At 48.0% G+C, this 18,623-nt stretch overlaps 1 long non-coding RNA gene across 1 annotated transcript; it reads left to right on the top strand.

Moving 5' to 3' along the window:
* Nucleotides 1–518: 518 nt before the first annotated feature.
* LOC122640735 lies at nt 519–18,599 on the top strand. Its single transcript, XR_006329735.1, has 3 exons — nt 519–529; nt 3,243–3,246; nt 18,406–18,599. It is a non-coding gene; the product is annotated as an uncharacterized LOC122640735 (long non-coding RNA).
* The last annotated feature ends 24 nt before the right edge of the window (nt 18,600–18,623 follow it).

Here is an 18,623-nt window from a genome sequence, read left to right as displayed (position 1 = left end):
GCCTAGTGTGCAAAACAGCATATTAAATTGGTTTTTAATTATCGGGACAACCCATAATGGACATGGGCACCCTCCATAGATAGAGGGGAGTCTGAGGGACCACCTCATACCCTTAGCTCACTATGGACCCCACCAGTGTGCCCAAAATCACTAAGAATTAGTTTAAAAACTCATTTTCAAAAGGGGCCTTAGCAGCCAAACAGACCCTAATGGGGGCTAGGCCTATAAATAGATGAGCCTTAGGCTCATTTTGAGCCTTTAGTACTCCTCATATCGTGGGAGAGAAAAGAAGAGAAAGAAGAGAGAAAGAAGAGAAGAAGAAGGAAGGGAGGTGCAGCCCCATCCAAGGCCTGGATTTTCGTGTAGCTCCACACCTATGCAGGTATAGAACCCAATGAAATACCTGTTGCCTCTTTGAAATCTCTACTGTTATTGATTTCTCTACTCTCTGGCAGCCCAGAATAGCTGGGAACTGCCTAGAACTGCACCAGATCTGCCATGCAAGCATAGAGCATGGGAGATCTGAGATGTTTAGTTAATTTTATAAGTCTGATATGCTGTTCTTGAAGCCAAAATCTGGTTGTGCACAGCTGCACTGCCAAATGCTTAGTTGTTTGGCTGATTGGAGCCCTGGATGCAAGCCCTGGCTACATGGGACCAAGCCCTAGGTGGAAGCAGCCCTAGAACACCATTTTACATCTATTTCCAGCCTTGCATGAGACCAAAATCCAGATCTGCTGCTGTGAAAAAAACCCTATGACACTATTCATTGGCCTGTCTGGGCAGCCTCTGGCAGCCAAGTGGTGGGCCCAGTGGAAAATCCACGTGGAGCATGATGAAGATCACCCCAAGGGTTACCTAGCACCCTAACATGCATGGAGAGATGATTTGGCCACTGCCCATAATCAGCAACCTAGGAATCTCAGCTAGATGTCTATTTGAAGACTTTGGGCGATGCACCCAATGCCCAGAGACATCGCCCAGTGAATGGAAGTTGGCAGAATTGCTGATCTGGCTTAGGGAACCTCATCCAATGGCCATGGTACTATGTGGGAGGGTGGAAAATGACCTAAAAGCCCCTCTCCACATCTGTCCATATGGGGGAATGCTTGGGAACCTAAGTGGGCCCCGTAGGACTTGGAAACCCTGCCTCTGCTTATTCCTGCAGCACTGTAAAGTTGAGGACAACACTGTAAGCTTATTATAACCTAGGGTCAAGTAGTAACACTGAGAATGACCTTTTTACCCCTAGACCACCATCTCTGGATGATGCACCGAGACATAGACCTAAGGCCCAGTGTAAGGCCCAGAGAATTCCAAGTGAAGACTAACTAAACACCGAGTCAACCCAGTGAGCTTAGGTTAACCCTAGGATCACCAAAGTTAGATTGGAATATTAAAATAACAATTTCTGATTTATATCTAGGATTTGATCCCGCGCTCGAGGCCTACAACCAGAGTGCTGTTGGAACTGAAATTGCAACCGAGTTCCTAGAACCAGACCCAGGTTAGTGAAAGTATTATCATATGTGTCTGTGTAACTGTGATACTATGCCGGCAGTTAAGAATTTTAAATTATAAATTTTGTGTTATCTAATTTTGTTCAATTGCTCAAATTATTACACATTGACTGTCTATTGATCAACACTATGAATTTTATCTAAAGAATGTGAATGTTAGACTAGATGTCGTAGTCGGCTTGGAAATGAGGCCTGTGGTAGCCCGTAGAATGGGATGCAGTTTGTTGCATGTGAAAACCTTCGTCGCCTGGTTCACCCATGGATGAGCCTGCAAAAAGATGAGTGAGCGCAAGAGAGCCGGTGTGGCTCCGGCCTAGAAATCTCCAACGCTCAAGTCAGGTCTCCAGTGCAACAGCGTTACAGCTAGTAAAAGTGAGATGATTAATGGTGCTCCATACCTGAGTATTTATAGAGGGAGATGAGGCAGTTGGAGGAGTCCTACTATGGTAGGAGTTCTTCTCTTGGAAGGCTCTACCCCGTTGCGCGGAGTGGAGAGTCATTTTCGGGGTCGGACTCCCGTTAAGGTAATAGTCCATATCTAAGTGTGATTCCGTATCGCAATAAGATTGTGGCTCAATCCCTATCCCGTGATTCTTGGATTGTGCTGACGTGGCTCTGCGATTCCTGATGAATAGTTACGATGGCTTTTATGGAGGATTCGGCCTCGGTGGTCGGCCCGTGTGGTCGGCCCCCATGGTTGGCCTCTGTGGTCAGCCCCTATGGTCGGCCTGGGTGCTCAGCCCCTGTGGTTGGCTCCTGTGGTCTGCCTGGGTGGTTGGCCCCACTGGTAGCCGTGGCCTTAATGCTTGGACCCAACCTCGCCCTGGTGGTGTGAGGTCAACCCTGAGGGCGGTGCTCCGTGGTGCGGGTGCTCTGTACACGGAAGTTTGAATGTTCGATTTGTCAGGGGTCAGCTCGGCTCGACCTCGCATGGGTCGTTTTGCTCGATGAACTGTCCTCGGCTCTGCCATGTATCATCTTCTGATTGGTGGAGTGATTTATACCTTATCACAGGCCCCCCACTCATCAGGGGTCGGCACGACATTGATGAGTGAAGTATCTCGGTCTGCTCGGCTGTCCCTCATTGCGGCCAAGCCGAGCTTGCTTCATCGGTGATTGGACGTTGTTTGGTCTGACAATTGGGGTGTCAGTGCCACATCATCCGGAGTCATTATGGCCAGCTCAAGAATTCGAATCATCTTTTGATCTGGGCTGTTAGATCTTGTTGAGTACTTCTCGGCTGTTGGATCTTCTCCGCTCAGAGGCTATAAGTAGGTGACAATTCCTCATTCATTCTTCACTATTTCAAGTTTTTGACTGCTCAGCTAGCTCGGATTCTTCAGCTTATTCAGTGCTCGGCGCTCTCAGCTTTCTAGTTCGTGCTCAGCTCGTCTCCGTAGCTTCTTCAACTAGTAAGTCCCCTCTGCCCATTATGTCAGTTGGTAGTAGTCACGCGAGCGAGGTGTTCGCTGGGGCTGCTGAGGGTGCGAGTTTGAGCCGAGAGCTCCCTGCTCGCTCCCCCATAATAGGCCTATTGGGCTCGGCCTCGGACGAGCCCGTCATAGCGAAGCCACGTCAAGCCGACGTCACTAAGCTTCCCCTGCCCATGGACTCTGGCCTTGAGGCCCAGCCAATTCCTGAAGATCGAGCCGAGGGCTCGGGATCATCTTCAACAGATGACGAGGAGGCGGGTGAGGAGAGTTCTTCCCGAGGTGGGGTCAGCTCGGTCAGCTTGTCCGCTGACGTTCCCGAGCCTAAAGAGGGGTGTGTCGGCACCATCCAGAGCATAGTCACTGATGCCGACCTCCAACGCCTCAGGGCGACTTATGCTATCCTCGAGGACGTCCAGCTCTGAGTTCCTAACCCTGAGGAGATGGCTTGCTACATCCGGCCTGGCAAGGTAGCCTTGTACGAGATGCCTTTCAGGTTTGCCTTTAGGCTTCCCATGCTTGACCTAGTGGATCAGATCTTGGACCATTTCCACCTGTCTCCAGGTCAGCTGGTGCCAAACTCATGGCTGTCTATGTACGGCTTCCACGTCCTTTTCTGTGAGATGGGCCGAGCTACGAGCGTGGCTCTTTTTTCTTGGCTCTATTTCCTGAAGAAGTCACCGGAGAAGGGTTGGTATTATTTCACCCGCCTCACTGGGAAGAGCGTGGCCCTGAGCAGCCATAAGTTTTTGGTCAGGACGCCATCCTCAAATAATAACTGGAAGCCTCGGTTCTTCTTTTCTTCCATCCCGAACTACCCCTTTCGGGCCGAGTGGAAGGAGATCCACTTAGGTTACGTTAACAGGACCTTACCCCTGACCAAGAACGAGCTGACCTCGCTCGACCTGATCCGCTAGCATCAGCCCTTCGATGTCCTCCTGCTCCAGGACGAGGGGTTCCTTCAAAGGTGGCATATGACCCCTGGTAGGAGTCTGAGCTGAGCTGTTTTCAGTCTGCGGGGGTCGGTTGGGGCATCGAAGCTGACCCATTTACTTGGTCTTTTCTCCTTTTGGAAAGTTTCTAACGTGCTGTCTTTCTTATAGTGGTCGGCCACATTCCTCCTATGGACACGGCTCGGCTCAGGGCCGAGACCATTGCGGAGAGGAAGAAAAAAAATGCCGAGAAGAAGTCTCAAGGTGAGACTTCTAAGACATTGAAGGGCAAGGCTGTGCTGCCGAGCCCAACTGACATGGTGGTCGGCCTCGAGGCCGAGAAGAGCAAAGCCCCGCTGAGCCCCTCTCGAAGAGGGAAGGGTCGAAAGGATGAGCTGAGCCCACCGAGGGACATCAAACGCCAGAAGCTCTCGGTCAATCTGATGGGTGGTGGTCCTCCGCCCATGGCCTCGCCGACCAATGTCTCCCGGTATGTCCTAGGGAGGGCCTCGGTCAATAATGTCCCGCTGAGGCTGAATTGGCACCTCTTCCCTGGGGACTCGGCCCTAACGTCGGCCGTACATGCAAAGGAATGGCTCGACGCAAGTTGGCTTCCTCGAGACAGGGAAATGCTCGAGAAGTTGACCGACCCCGAGCTCCTCTCATCCCTGTTCCAAGACTTTAATATGGTGAGCTTTCTGTTCGGCTTTTATTGAGTGGTCTGACCTGTTGTGCTCAGCTTTGCTAATGTTCGATTGTCTTTTTCAGGGGTTTTCCAAGGCCGTGGAGACCCTCCTTCGATTTGAATGGCTTCTAACCGTGAACTCCTCTCTCGAGGCTCAGGTCAAGAAAGCCAACGGAGACACGCATAAGGCCATCCTGGCAAGTCAAGAGACCGCCGTAAAGTTCGACAAAGCCGAGGCCATGGTCAAGAGCTTGGAGGAGGCGGCAGCAAAGCAGGGGGAAGAGGTCGAGGCCTTGAAGGCTCAGCTTGACCAAGTCAAGAAGAAGGCCAAGGACGACCTGGCATGGGCTTGAGCTGAGGCGGTTATCGACTACCTCATGTCGGAGGAATATGCTTAAGTGTGCTATGAGATAAGGAAGTCGTCATACGACGAGGGCTACGACGCGGGCTGAGCCGACCTCCTGAAGGAGATAAAGGCCGCCTACCCCTCCCTCAATCTTTCTCAATTCGACGACGACGTGACCACCATGGTCGAGGAGTTGGGCAACGATGTTGGGGTGGAGGTTGACCAGGCCGGCCTGACCGAGACTGCTCCACAGGATGAGGTCTACCCATTCGCCGAGGACGCCGCTAAGGACGTCTCCGATAAGGAGGTTGCCACCGAGGACCCCCTCAATACTACCGAGCTTTAGGCCCCCCTTTTTCCTCTTTTGATGTACATACCCCCCTGTTCGGGGTTTTGATCAACCTTCTTTTCCTCTTTCTTTTTTTGGTAATGGGCCGAGCTGCCCACTTTTGTAACCGTGCTGAGCCATCGGCTACTAATGAAAGAAATGTTTTTTTCCTCCGAATTTCTCTAAGTTTTTTAGCTCAGTCATTGTTGGCCTTTCTTTCATTGCATGCGTTGTTTCGTTCGTCTTTATAGTCTTTAGTTAATTTGCTGCCTCCAGCGATCAGCTCGGCTTGATTACCACATGCGTGGCCGTGCAGCCGAACTGACTCCATGGCCGAGCACAATGCCTTAGCAAAATTTGTTTAGTTTTTATTTTGATTAGCTCGGTCATGGTAAGAGTTTATGCTTGTGGGCCTGTCGGCCTATGAGGGTCGGTCTTCTGACTTAGTAGCGGACCTATGAGGGTCGGTCTTGTAACGTGGTTACCGACCTATGAGTGTCGGTCTTTGACGTCAGCCAGGTCTGTGAGGACTGGTCTTATGACTTTGTTGCCAACCTATGCGGGTCGATCTTTGACGTCAACCAGGTCTATGAGGACCGGTCTTATGACTTTGTTGCTGACCTATAAGGGTCGGTCTTTGACGTCAGCCAGGTCTATAGGGACCGGTCTTATGACTTGGTTGCCGACCTGTTAGGGTCAGTCTTTGACGTCAGCCAGGTCTATGAGGACCGGTCTTATGACTTGGTTGCGGACCTATTAGGGTTGGTCTTTGATGTCAGCCAGGTCTATGAGGATTGGTCTTACGACTCGGCATGCTTGGAGTTTGAAAGTACACTAAGTAGTGGAGAAAGACTTTATTTTATTGAATCATGAACGTTGAGGCCGAAGCCTAGTACAAATATGCTAGCCATAAACCGTGCCGAGCAGAATACTTGAGGGAATTACTGAAAGAATTTCTTCAAATTTTTTGAGTTCCAAGGCTTCGGTACCTTCTTGCCCCCCAGAGTCTGTAAGCGATACGTCCCTGGGCGAATTTGCTTGGAGACTATGTATGGTCCCTCCCAATTTGGTGCTAACTTTCCTTGTTGTTTTGGTTGGGATGCACTAAGCTTTCTGAGGACGAGATCTCCTTAGCAAAAATGTCGCTCCTTCACCCTCGAGTCGTGGTACTTTGTCGTCTTCTGTTTGTAAGCTGTGTTTCAAAGTAAGGCGTTCTCTCAGACTTCGTCGAGAAAGTCGAGGTTCGCTCTAAGCCCATCCTCGTAGGTCTTCTCATCAAAGTTGAGCACTTAGTATGATGACGCTTTAACCTCGACGGGAATGAGGGATTCGGTTCCATATGCTAGCCGAAAAGGACTCTCCCCAGTCGGTGTTCTCATGGTTGTCCGATATGCCCATAGGACGTTCGGCAGCTCTTCCACCCATCTTCCTTTGGCTGCATCCAATCTTCTTTTGATCCCTGCAAGTAGTGTTCGGTTCGACACCTCCACTTGCCCATTAGCTTGTGGATGAGCTATTGAGACCGGGAAAAAATTGATGTAGAAGTGCTTGCAGAACTCTCGGAAGCTCGGATTGTCGAACTGCGCACCGTTGTCAGTGATGAGCACTTTGGGTAGTCCGAACCTATAGATCACCTTGTCTCGGAAGAATTTTTCCATACTCTTCTCGATGATGCTGTATAGGGGCTTGCCCTCAACCCACTTAGTGAAGTAGTCGATGGCAACGACCACGTATTTTTTATTTCTGAAAGTCAAGGTGAAGTCTCCAAGTATATCCATCCCCCACATAGCGAAAGGAATCAGACTCAGCATAGAGGTCAGCTTTGTTGCAGGTCGGCTTGGCACTAGTGCGAAGAGCTGACACTTCTCTCACGTCTTCACATACTTTATGGCCTCTTCTTGCATTCTCAGCCAGTAGAACCCTTGTCGAAGTATCTTATATGCTAGGGCTCGGCCGCCCATGTGGCTCCCACATATTCCTTCATGTACCTCAGCCAAGGCATATTCGTCTCCCTTTGGTTCGAGGCATCAGAGAAGGGGTGCTGAGATGGCTTTTTTATAGAGCAATCCGTCGACATGGTGTACTTGGTAGCTCGAATTTTGACTATTCTTGCTTCTTCCCGATTCTCCGGGAGCTGGTCATTCTCCAAGTAGTTTACAATGGGGTCCATCCAGGTTGGCCCATCCTCCTCGATGTGTTTGACGCTTTCTTCTTGCAAGGAGGGCTTCTCTAAAATCTTAATGTACATTGATCGGCTCAGATTTGGGAGGTCGGTGTCGGCCAACCTAGACAGGGTGTCGGCCACGACGTTCTCTTTCCTTGGTACTCTGGTCATCTCAAAGTGCTCGTGCTTGGAAATCAACTCCCATGCTCGGCTCAAGTAGGCTATCATTCTTTCATCTTTCGCCTCATAGTCTCCGTTGACCTGGTTGACCACAAGTTGTGAGTCTCCTTGTATCCTCAATTGCTTGACGCCTATAGCTTTGCTGACTCTGAGTCTGGCCAGGAGGGCCTCATACTCGGCCTCATTGTTCGAGGCTGGGAACTTGAACCTTCAGGGTTGCTCGAGCCGTCAATGTTTATGGTCCAGGTAGGGTCGGCCTTAGCTTTCGCATTGGCTTCGTTCGATGCCTTCTCTTCTTCGATCTCGTGGTCGGGCATTGTGCACTCGGTGACGAAGTCGGCAAGTGCTTGCCCTTTTATCGTGGTCCTCGGGCGATAGCTTATATCATACTAACTCAGCTCTACCGCCCAGGTGATCAGCCGACCTGACATGTCAGGCTTGTGCAATATCTTCTTGAGAGGCTGGTCGATCAGCACCGTGATTGGATGAGCTTGAAAGTATGGCCTTAGCTTTCTCGCGGTCATGACAAGAACGAATGCTACCTTCTCGAACTTGGAGTATCTCATCTCGGTGTCGACAAGAACATAGCTGATGTAGTATATGGGCTTCTGAGCTCGGCCTTCTTCCCTAACTAACACCGCGCTGACCGCCACCAGGGTAGTGGCTAAGTAAACTTGAAGCTCTTCTTTTGTCTCGGGTCGACTGAGAAGAGGCGAGTTCTCCAAGTATTTCTTCAGCTCTTCAAAAGCTTGTTGACATTCGTCCGACCATATGAAGTTCTTCGGGTTTCGACTGTTCTTGAGGGCCTTGAAGAATGGCAGGCACTTGTACCCCGACCTCGACATGAATCGTGCCAACGCCGCCAGCTGCCTGTTTAGCCTTTATACTTCTCGGATCGTCCTTGGAGGGCTCATCTCTTGGATGGCCTTGATTTTCACCGAATTGGCTTCGATGCCTCTAACGGAGACCATGAAGCCGAGGAACTCTCCCGAGGTCACGCCAAATGCACACTTAGCGGGGTTCAGTTTCATTTGGTTCTTCCTTTGTTCTTCACTCAACAATGAGCCGAGTTATACTATCTTTATCGGATCTTCATCGCTGAGGGAGAATGGGATGAGGTCTTTTACAGGTCTATCGTGCCATTCCATGAGCTCATCCCGCTGGTCTTCAGGGAGGTATTCGACGCACATCGCCATTCCTCAGACGTTGCCTTTATTTTTCTTGACGAATGTGGCGTAACACTCCTGAGCTTTCTTTTGATCACCTTGGATTTCTCCAATGTTGTTCTCTATAAGGAACTTCATCTTCAAGTGTGTCAACGAGATGATGGCTTGGCGAGTGATCAATGATGGGCGGCCGAGTATGGCATTAAAGGCCACCATCGACCGCACTACCATGAATTTGACTTGGATCATCGCTTAACATGGAGCTTGTCCGAATGTGACCAGTAGGTCGATTGAGCCCTTGATGGTGGCAGCGGCTCCAGAGAACCCGTGAAGTGAGGTGCCCTCCGGCTTGAGCGCTTCATCGCCGAAGCCAAATTGTCAATACGCATCTAGCGACATAAGGTCCACGGAAGCGCCCGTGTTGACCAATACGCGATGAACGGGTCTCTTTGCAATTTCCACCCGCACTACCAAAGCATCATCGTGAGGTAAACTTATACCTTCTAGGTTGGCCTCGGTGAAGGAGATCATCCCCTCAGACTTCAGCCTTTTGCCTGGCATCTTGGCTACCCCTACGAACCGAGCACTCGCCTTGGCCTTCCGTGTGGATTCTTATCCGGGACCTCCAAGGATGGTGTCTATGGGAGCTCCTTTGTCATTGCTAGGCCTGGACCCATCATCTTTCATCTCAGTTTGGGCTTTATCTTCATCACGCTTGGCCCGCCTATTTTTGAGCCTCGGCTCGGCTCTCCTTTGATTGTGATCTTCAGGTCACCGACCCCCACGTTCTTCTCGACCTTCTTTGACATATCACGTCAGGTGCCCCACCTTTATCAGCTCTTCAATTTCTCTTTTCAGCTGATAACAATCCTCGGAGTCGTGACTGGTGTCCTTGTGGAATTGACAATACTTGTTGGGATTTTGAGATGACCCTGCTTGCATCGGCCTGGGTCGACGAATGTACCCATCGTCCTATATTTGCATCAAAATCTCCTTATGCGAGGTATTCAGTGGGGTGTAGTCGGGGCTTCGAGCTCGGTCCGATCTCTCAGCTCGATTATCAGCCCTGGGCTGCTTTTCCTCCTTACAATCATTGGTTGTGGGCCTTTTCTTCTCTGCTCGGCCTTCGTTCCCCCTTCGAGCTTGGAGCACCTCCGCCATATTTATAAACTCATTGCACCTCTCCAAGAGCTCGGCCAGGTTTTTGGTCAGCTTCTGGGCCAAGTCCTTGATGAGGTCCATGTCGACGAGCCTGTTGCTCATTGCAGTATGGGTCGTGGCCTCATCCAAATCCTTGATGTCTAAGGATTCTTTGTTGAAACGTGAGGCGAACGCTTGGATCGACTCATCAGGTAGTTGCTTCACGTTGAGGAGGTTGACCGTCGTCTTCTTATGTTTCATGCTACTCTGGAAGAGCGTGGCAAAGGCTCGACAAAGCTGGGCAAAGCCTGTTATGGAGTTCAGTGGCAACCAGGAGAACCATGAGGTCATCGCGTCCTTGAGAGATGCGGGGAAAGCCCGACAAGAGACAATCTCGATTCCCCCGTATATGGTCATCATCGTATTGAAGTAGTTGATATGATCCATCGGGTCGGTCATCCAGTCATACCGATTGAAAGGAGGTGGCTTGAACCCGGTCGATAGTGGCGCGGTCATGATCTCGGGAGGATAAGGGTGTCGTCCGACCAATGAATAGGCATCCGAGGTTACCTGTTTCTTGAATCCCTCAACCTGCTCGGCCAAATCTTATAGCCTCTTTTCCAGCTCGATTTCAGGTGCCCGGCCATTCGGCTCGTCCACCTGGTGCAAATTATCCCGTTCATTGGGCCGAGGTCGGCCATTTTATCCTTCAGCTTGGGATCAACTCGCTCGATCGTCCTATTGAGGTCGGCCATTATGCTTGGCTCGGTTAGCCCCACCCCTTCCGGCTCTTCCTTCCCCTTGGAAGTTTGACCCATGGGGGCTTCTCTGTTGCTCTTCTTGGAGAGGCGGGCTTCGGTGCCTAGGTCTACAATGAGATCTTTCCCCATTCCTCGCGTCTTGTCTATCACGGAGTTGTTCTCCTCGCTCCCAGTTTTCTCCGGCTTGTCCGTCCTCTCTGAGCCGACCGAAGAATACTGATCTTCTCAAGGCCGACGCCGTCGGCTCAATTTCTCATCCTGCCCCCGGGCTCCGGTGATGTTCTTGCTCATCCCGTTGAGCACCCCTACTAGGGTGTGGAGGAGGAGCCTTCTTATGAGACGGGTGTGATGATGCGGCCAGGCTCGGCTCGACCCAATGCCGGTCAACCTGCCTACACGGGTCTTCCTTTATGCGCCCCAGGGCTGGAGGGGGCATGACCAATGGTTGACCCATCAGCCCACCCCGAGCCATCTGGGTCATGAAAGCACGCAGCGTCTCATTGGTGTGGAGCATCTGCAGCTGTAAATCCATAACTTGCAAGTTATTCTCCGGGGCTTCAGGATCCAAATTCCCTGGTAATGGCGGTGGCAGCGGTGGTAGGTTCAGCCGATTTAAGTTTGGCTTGACCTGTGTCCGGTCAGCCGCTGCGGTGTCCAGCACACTTCCACCATTCCTACCCTCAGTCATGGGAATTGGATTGGCCGCAGCGCTCGTGCTTGGAAACACACCCCCTGCCCTAGGGGGTCTTCCTGTCACGCCTTGCTGCGATGCTTCAGGGGGCGGTGATCGCCTCGCCTGCCCAACCGACTGTATCTCATCTCCCCGGGAAGTTGAGCCATGCTGCCCTGATCTTGTATCCACCATTGTTCCTTCTCTTGAAGTTGGTAGAAACGACGATGGCTTGCTGACGTCGTTGCCACACACGGTGCCAAATCTATTGCATGTGAAAACCTTCGTCACCCAGTTCACCCACAGATGAGCCTGTAAAAAGATGAGTGAGCGCAAGAGAGCCGATGTGGCTCCGGCCTAGGAATCTCTGACCCTCAAGTCAAGCCTTCAGTGCAACAGCGTAACAGATAGTAAAAGTGAGATGATTAATGGTGCTCCATACCTGAGTATTTATAGAGGGAGATGAGGAGGTTGGAGGAGTCCTAGTATGGTAGGAGTTCTTCTCTTGGAAGGCTCTACCCCATTGCGCGGAGTGGGGAGTCATTTTGGGGGTCGAACTCCCATTAAGGTAAGAGTCCATATCTAAGTGTGATTTCGTATCGCGATAGGATTGTGGCTCAATCCCTATCCCGTGATTCTCGGATTGTGCTGACGTGGCTCTACGATTCCCGGTGAGCCGTTACGATGGCTTTTGTGGAGGGTTCGGCCTCGGTGGTCGGCCCCTGTGGTCGGCCTCTATGGTCGGCCCCTTTGGTCAGCCTAGGTGGTCGGCTGCTGTGGTCAGCCTGGGTGGTCGGCTGCTGTGGTCGGCCTGGGTGGTCGGCCCCACTAGTAGCCACCGCCTTAATGCTAGGCCCCAACCTCGGCCTACTGGTGTGAGGTCAGCCCTGAGGGCAGTGCTCCATGGAGCATGTGCTCGGTACACGGAAGTCTGAATGTCTGATTTGTCAGGGGTCGGCTAGGCTCGACCTAGCATGGGTCGGTTTGCTCAACAAACTATCCTCAACTCTGCCATGTGTCAGCTTCTGATTAGTGGAGTAATTAATGCCTTATCACGGTTGACACCACCCGACTCATACGATGCCATATAGACATGGGGTTAGAGTTTCATTACCTGTGCTACGCACCCTTGCCAACAAGGGTTAAGGAGTTGGATGCCTGTGAGGGTGACCATATGTGTATATGAGAAAAGAAAGAAATGTGTTTGTACTGGAATGGTGATTATGGGCTATAAGCCAATAAAGAAAAGAAAAGAGAAATGTGATGGATTGCCCTACAGGTTAATCATAGAGGGCTGGTCAGGTTGACCTTAGGAGTTTATCCCCGTCTTGCATGTGGTTTAGCTGTAATTTTTCTTACTTTCTTTTTTGGGTTGAGTCAGCTCACCCTGTATATATATGTATGTATTTTCTTTGATTTTGTTTCTTGTCAGCTTTACTTTTCAGTTTGTGGGTAGTTGGGGAATGTATCAGAACAATCATATGTATGTATATATTATTATCATTTTCCGTATCGTTACTCTTTCTCTTTGTTATTGTAATTGTAGTTTATCTGTAGCACTCTGATCTTACCTGTAGTAATGTGATGAATGTGGAACCGTGAATGTAATAACTGCTTCTAGATCCGTGGGATTTGGCGGATTGACGTTACGCAATTTGGGTCACTTACCTAATCCTCCCAGGGGGTGGTTTGGGGTGTGACACCCGTGCTAAGTAGATTGAAGGTGAAGAGAGGTGTGGTTAGAGAGAGAGAGAGAGAGAGAAACGATGGTGGTGATGGTTGTTCTAAAGGTGGATTAGTTTTTCTCTAATACCATGTTAGAAGATGAGAGAATAATTTAGAGTTGAAAATAGGACAATGGCTTGAGTGAGTTGTTTGTTTACTCAGCCCCTTCATATATATCATTCAATAATAAGGCAAATTTAAATACTATCCCTGTATAGCTGACTATGCTCATAACAGGGAATAAATAAGGAAAAAGACTAAAAGTACCCATATCGGGTTACATAACTCAACACTATCCTAGACTATCAATCATTGAGAGGATTATGAACATTAAATATACCTCAAGCGCAACCAATCACAAATGATTCAATGATTATACAATGCATGTCAATACGCATCTCAGGACCAAACACTCATAAATTAAATCGAAGATCCAACCCACTCACCTTGGGCACATAGGTGCTTTGATGTACTCGAATGTATATCACCAACACAGCCTCACCGGGACCTTGTACCTAACCTATTTCATGTGTGGAATATGACTGAATTAGGGTTTATCAAAGTGGCCAAGGGCCAATCAAAAAATTGGGAGAATATCAGCACTTTATAGCCTTATGTCAATCCTACGGTAAATGCAAGTCTGATCGACCGCATGATCGACTGCACAAGCATCCGAAGCTGTGCTTCCCTTGCCTTTGGTCAATCTTGGTCCAACTTGCATGGGGGCTTCAAGGGGGTTAGGGTACAACATAATTACATCTATTTGGTCATGTAATGGCCAAGTGCACACCCCAATTCATGGGGGTTGGCCACAACTTGGATTCCATATGTATATACCCTAGTTTAGGTTTCAAATCCAAAATGGATTCAATAGGAAGATGGATAGCATGTCCACAGCCATGGGGTGGTCTTAATTACACTAAGATCAACCCACAAATGCATGGGAGCATGAGGGGATTTCTGGTAAGGCATGTACCAATCGGGTTTGGGTCAATTTCACCAATGGGTTAGTCAATGCCATAGGGTTTGGGTATAGGGAAAGATGTATAATGGCGTACATGACAAGGGAAATACATGTGGAAGATCATAGCATAACCCTAGCTCACTTCCTTCCCACCTCTTCTTCTTCTCTTATTCTTTCTCTTCATTCCTTCTCTTCTCCTTTCTCTCCCACGAATTTGGTTGGTAAGAAATGAAATGAGCAAAGGAAGCTCATGTATTTTTTATAATTTTAAGTGGTCGTTAGGGCCTGTTTGGCTTGTAGCCCCAAACTCCTTTTTAAATCACATTAAACCCTAAGTTTGGGCAATGGGACCCACAACAAAGCACACAAATTGTCATACCCCGCTCAACAAGTCCAGGCCAGAGTATGAGCAGATGCTATCTTGCACCCAAAACTACCGGGATCATAATGCAACATTCTTATCCAGGCAAATACCAACATAAATAATTGAAACAACGAAAGAAAGTAAAAGTAATATATGCAAGGAAGCCCGTTAAAGGACTATATTATATCTATATATATATATATATATATATATATATATATATATATATATATATATATATACACATAGAGTTTTGATCATCAATCCTTATAATCCATACTTACAATTATCCCGACCGAACTTCATACGTCAAAAATATTATAAACACAAAAGAAAGGTAACAAAAGGTTTGGCTTAAACAATTAGGCCTGTCAAGCCTGCCCCTAACTGGCTGGAAATTTTGAATGATAGACAGGAACCTCTAGCCAATCATCCAAACACCCTGTGGAGCATCACTCCAGTAGTTGAACCACTGAGGATGACCTCCTACATACCTGCCAAAAGGTGGATTGCAGCTCCATGCAATTGCACTGCACACTACATAATGTAGAGCATAAATCCCATGTATTCTCTCTCCTATCCATAAGTGTGGGGCCCACACCTGTAAAATTGTGTATTAAACCCTGGGTGTGATGTTGGTGTAAGGCCCAAGCCCTAGGCCAAGACCCTGTGCAAGCACAGAGGAATTATAGCTTTGCTGTATTCTTTGGGTGATGCACTAGGCGATTGGACCTATCACCCAATGAATCGCCCAGAGTGGCTGAATTGGTTATTTTGGATTCCAGACATGTGGGGACCACCCATACAAACCATGGACACCCACTAGGGGTAGATGGGGATTTTAGGAACCATTACCTACCCTTGGACCCTTGTGGACCCCACCTGAGTTGCCAAAATGGCCCAGAATCAGTTTGGGAAATGCATCTGGAGGGGGGGCTGCCTACCAAACAGGCCTTAAATAGGGCTGGCCTATAAATGGGCAGACCCAGCCCAAAATTAGATCCCTACACTATTCAAATCGTGGAAGGAGAGAAAAGAGAGATAAGAGAAGGAAAAGAGAGAGAAAGGAAGAAGAAGAGAAGCAGGAGAAGAGGGGAAAGAGAACACTGGACTACTACATCCAGCCTCAGTTTCTAGCAACTCATCCACCTCAGGTATACATCTATACCTCCTCATATTGTTGTTTCCTTTATTCTCCTATGGATCTCTGCTCTATGGAGGTAAAACTAGCTAAGGACAGCCCAGGACACCTGGGGGCTGCCTTGTGCTGTCTCAGATCTGGCATACAAACCTATTGCTTGTAAGATCTGAGCATTTTACATATGTTATACCTACTATTTTATATCTAAGACTAAGATCAGTCTCTGTGCCAGACTGCACTGCCCAGTTGCACCCAGAACAGGCAGTCTGGGCTTGGATCTGTTCATACAAGATAGCCCTTGCTTGGATTTATGTAGGAACAACCTACTGCCATGATTATATACATAAATCTGTCCTTGCATGTAGCCCAAAATGTGGCCATGAGCTGGAACACAGCTGGGCTGTTGTTCTCTGAGCTGACTGGACAGCTCCTAGCTTCCAAATGGTGGATCCAGGCCATGATCCATGTGGACCATTGGGATCCACTCTTAATAGGGTCCACAACCACCCCACATGCATTTCGGATCGACCTTGGCACTGTCCATGTAGGAAAATCCAAGAATTTGAGCCTGTTCATGCCTTAAACAGGCTCTGGGCGATGCACTGGGCGATTGCCCTATCACCCAGTGAATCGCCCAGAGAATTAAAAAGGGATGTATTCCTGTCCTGTCTCAGTGGGCCTTCACCAGTGGGCCATATACAGCGTGAGGAGGAGTTAAATGACCAAAATACCCCTCTTCACATCTATTTGGTAGTATCCATACCTTGGGTACCCAAGTTGACCCCACAGGGCCTGGCAACCTTGCTAGAGATGGTCCAGCTGAACTGCTGACCTGAGGACTGATTTGTAAGACTATTAGGACTATGTACAATTGATTACACTGGTAAATACCAGATCTGACCCTGATCCACATCTCCGGATGATGCATCAAGACATGGACCCGAAGTCCCAGTGCAAGACCCGGAGTATTCCAAGTGACACCATACTGAACACCGAGTGAGACCAGTGAGCCTAGACCAACACTAGGTTATCCAAAATAGTTTTGAATAATTAAAATAACACATGTCTAATTTATCACTTTAGGATTTGATCCCACGCTTAAGGTGCACTGCCAGACACCGGCCGGAATTGAACCAGCAACTGAACCTGTAGGACCAGACCAAGGTGAGTGGAATGTCATCGTGTATGTAAATGTAACATAATTAATATGCTGAAATGAATTATAATATAATAAAAAATCATGTTGTTTACTTATTGCATAAACATTGAAATCTGAAACAAAGATATGTTTGACTGCTGGATCCTGTAAATGGACATTTAATGTTGTATGTGATTGCTAGACTAGATGCCGTAGCCGACATGGAAATGAGGCTTGCGGTAGCCCGTAGAATGGGATACGGTTGACACCACCCGACTCATAAGATGCCATATAGACATTTGGGCTAGAGTTTCATCACCCGTACTACGCACCCTTGCCAATAGGGGTTAAGGTGTTGGATGTCTGTGGGAGTGACCATATGAATGAGAAAAGAAAAGAATAAAAATGAAAAGAAAAGAAAAGAAATATTATGATACCGAAAAGGTGATTTATGGGCTATAAGCCAGAGAAAAGAAAAGTGATGTAAAAGGATGGATGCCTGATTGGGCTGTAATCTTAGATAGAAATCACTATTTATTTATGGTTTTTATTTGAATATTTATGAAGGATTTGATACTGTTATGTGATTTCTATGATTGCAGACCTGGAAGGAGAAAAGCATGAATCAGTGATAGAATCAGCCCCCTTAGTCGATTTTGGATGTTTACCAGCTGGGTCAAGGGTCCGCATGTGTGCAAATCGTCATCTCAAGGGCATTATCGTAATTTGACAAAGAGGAGGATTTTCAAGAAAAATCGATATTGGACTCATTGCATCAGAAAAATTAAATGGTTAACATTTAATTCTTGGGTCGAATCGATTCGGGTCAAGGAAGGAGGGATTATGGCAAAAAAATAGATTATGGCAAAGTTGGGAAGTGTGAAGAATGAAATAAAATAAAATAAAATAAAGAAGAGAGAAATCTACTCCCACGTAGGGCTGTAAATGGATAGCCGATAATCCAACTCCGATCTGAGTTCGAATCCGTTTAGGAGGTTCTGAATCCGAAATTTTGGTTTTCGAAAAATATCTGAATTCGTCCGAAAGCTAATCGGATTCGGAGTCGGATAATAATCAGATAATTTGTTATCCGATTGGAAATTATGATTATTTAATATTTTTTGATAAAAATATATGAATATTATTATATCACCCTTATTATTAGTATTTTTACAAGGTTATTTTGTGATATTAGTATTTTTACAAGGTTATTCTCGTGATATGATCCTAACAAACTAGGAGTGTAACCCTAATCGAGTAACCCTATTCTCTTCTTCCCTCTTTCACTCTCGATTCTCAAGTCTCAACATTTCAAGCCCTCAACAGCGTCGGCAATCTGCACTCAAGCCTCAAGCAGTTAAGCCTCAAGGTCACTCACTCTTGATTCTCGACTCTAAACGGCACCGACAATGACACACGCACAACGCTCTCGACCCTCGATTCTCATCGGCAGTGACACTTTCTCTGGGTTCTGTCTCTCGCTCTCTTCTCTTTGCTCTTTTTCCTTTTTTTTTCTTTTCACTGGGTCGAACTCTAGAAGGGGTTGATCGAAGTTTAAGAGGGAAAAACAGGGGTGGTGGGCATTTTCTATGGGAATCGACGGTGGGTTTTTTTTTTTGTCAAATGGGTGGGGTGATTTTTAGTGAAAATTGAAGAAGTTATCTGGTTTGGGGTCAAGGAATTGGGTGGGAATGAGAGTCAAAGGGAGGGGAGGGTGAGAAGATGCTGGCTAGCCATGGTATGCAATCAAGAATGAGAGATCTGTTCGCTCGTCCCTTCCGGAAGAAGGGTTACATTCCATTGATGACGTATCTAAGGACATTTAAGATCGGAGATTTCATCGATATCAAGGTTAACGGAGCCATTCACAAGGGTATGCCACACAAATTCTACCATGGCCGCAGCGGTAGGGTCTGGAACGTCACCAAACGTGCAATTTCATGGTGGAAGGTGCAACTTGGGAAACCCA

Source organism: Telopea speciosissima, chromosome 9, assembly GCF_018873765.1.
Source record: "Telopea speciosissima isolate NSW1024214 ecotype Mountain lineage chromosome 9, Tspe_v1, whole genome shotgun sequence".
NCBI lineage: Eukaryota > Viridiplantae > Streptophyta > Magnoliopsida > Proteales > Proteaceae > Telopea > Telopea speciosissima.
Note: the sequence above shows the minus strand (reverse complement) of the source record. Positions and strands in the feature narration are given on the sequence as shown.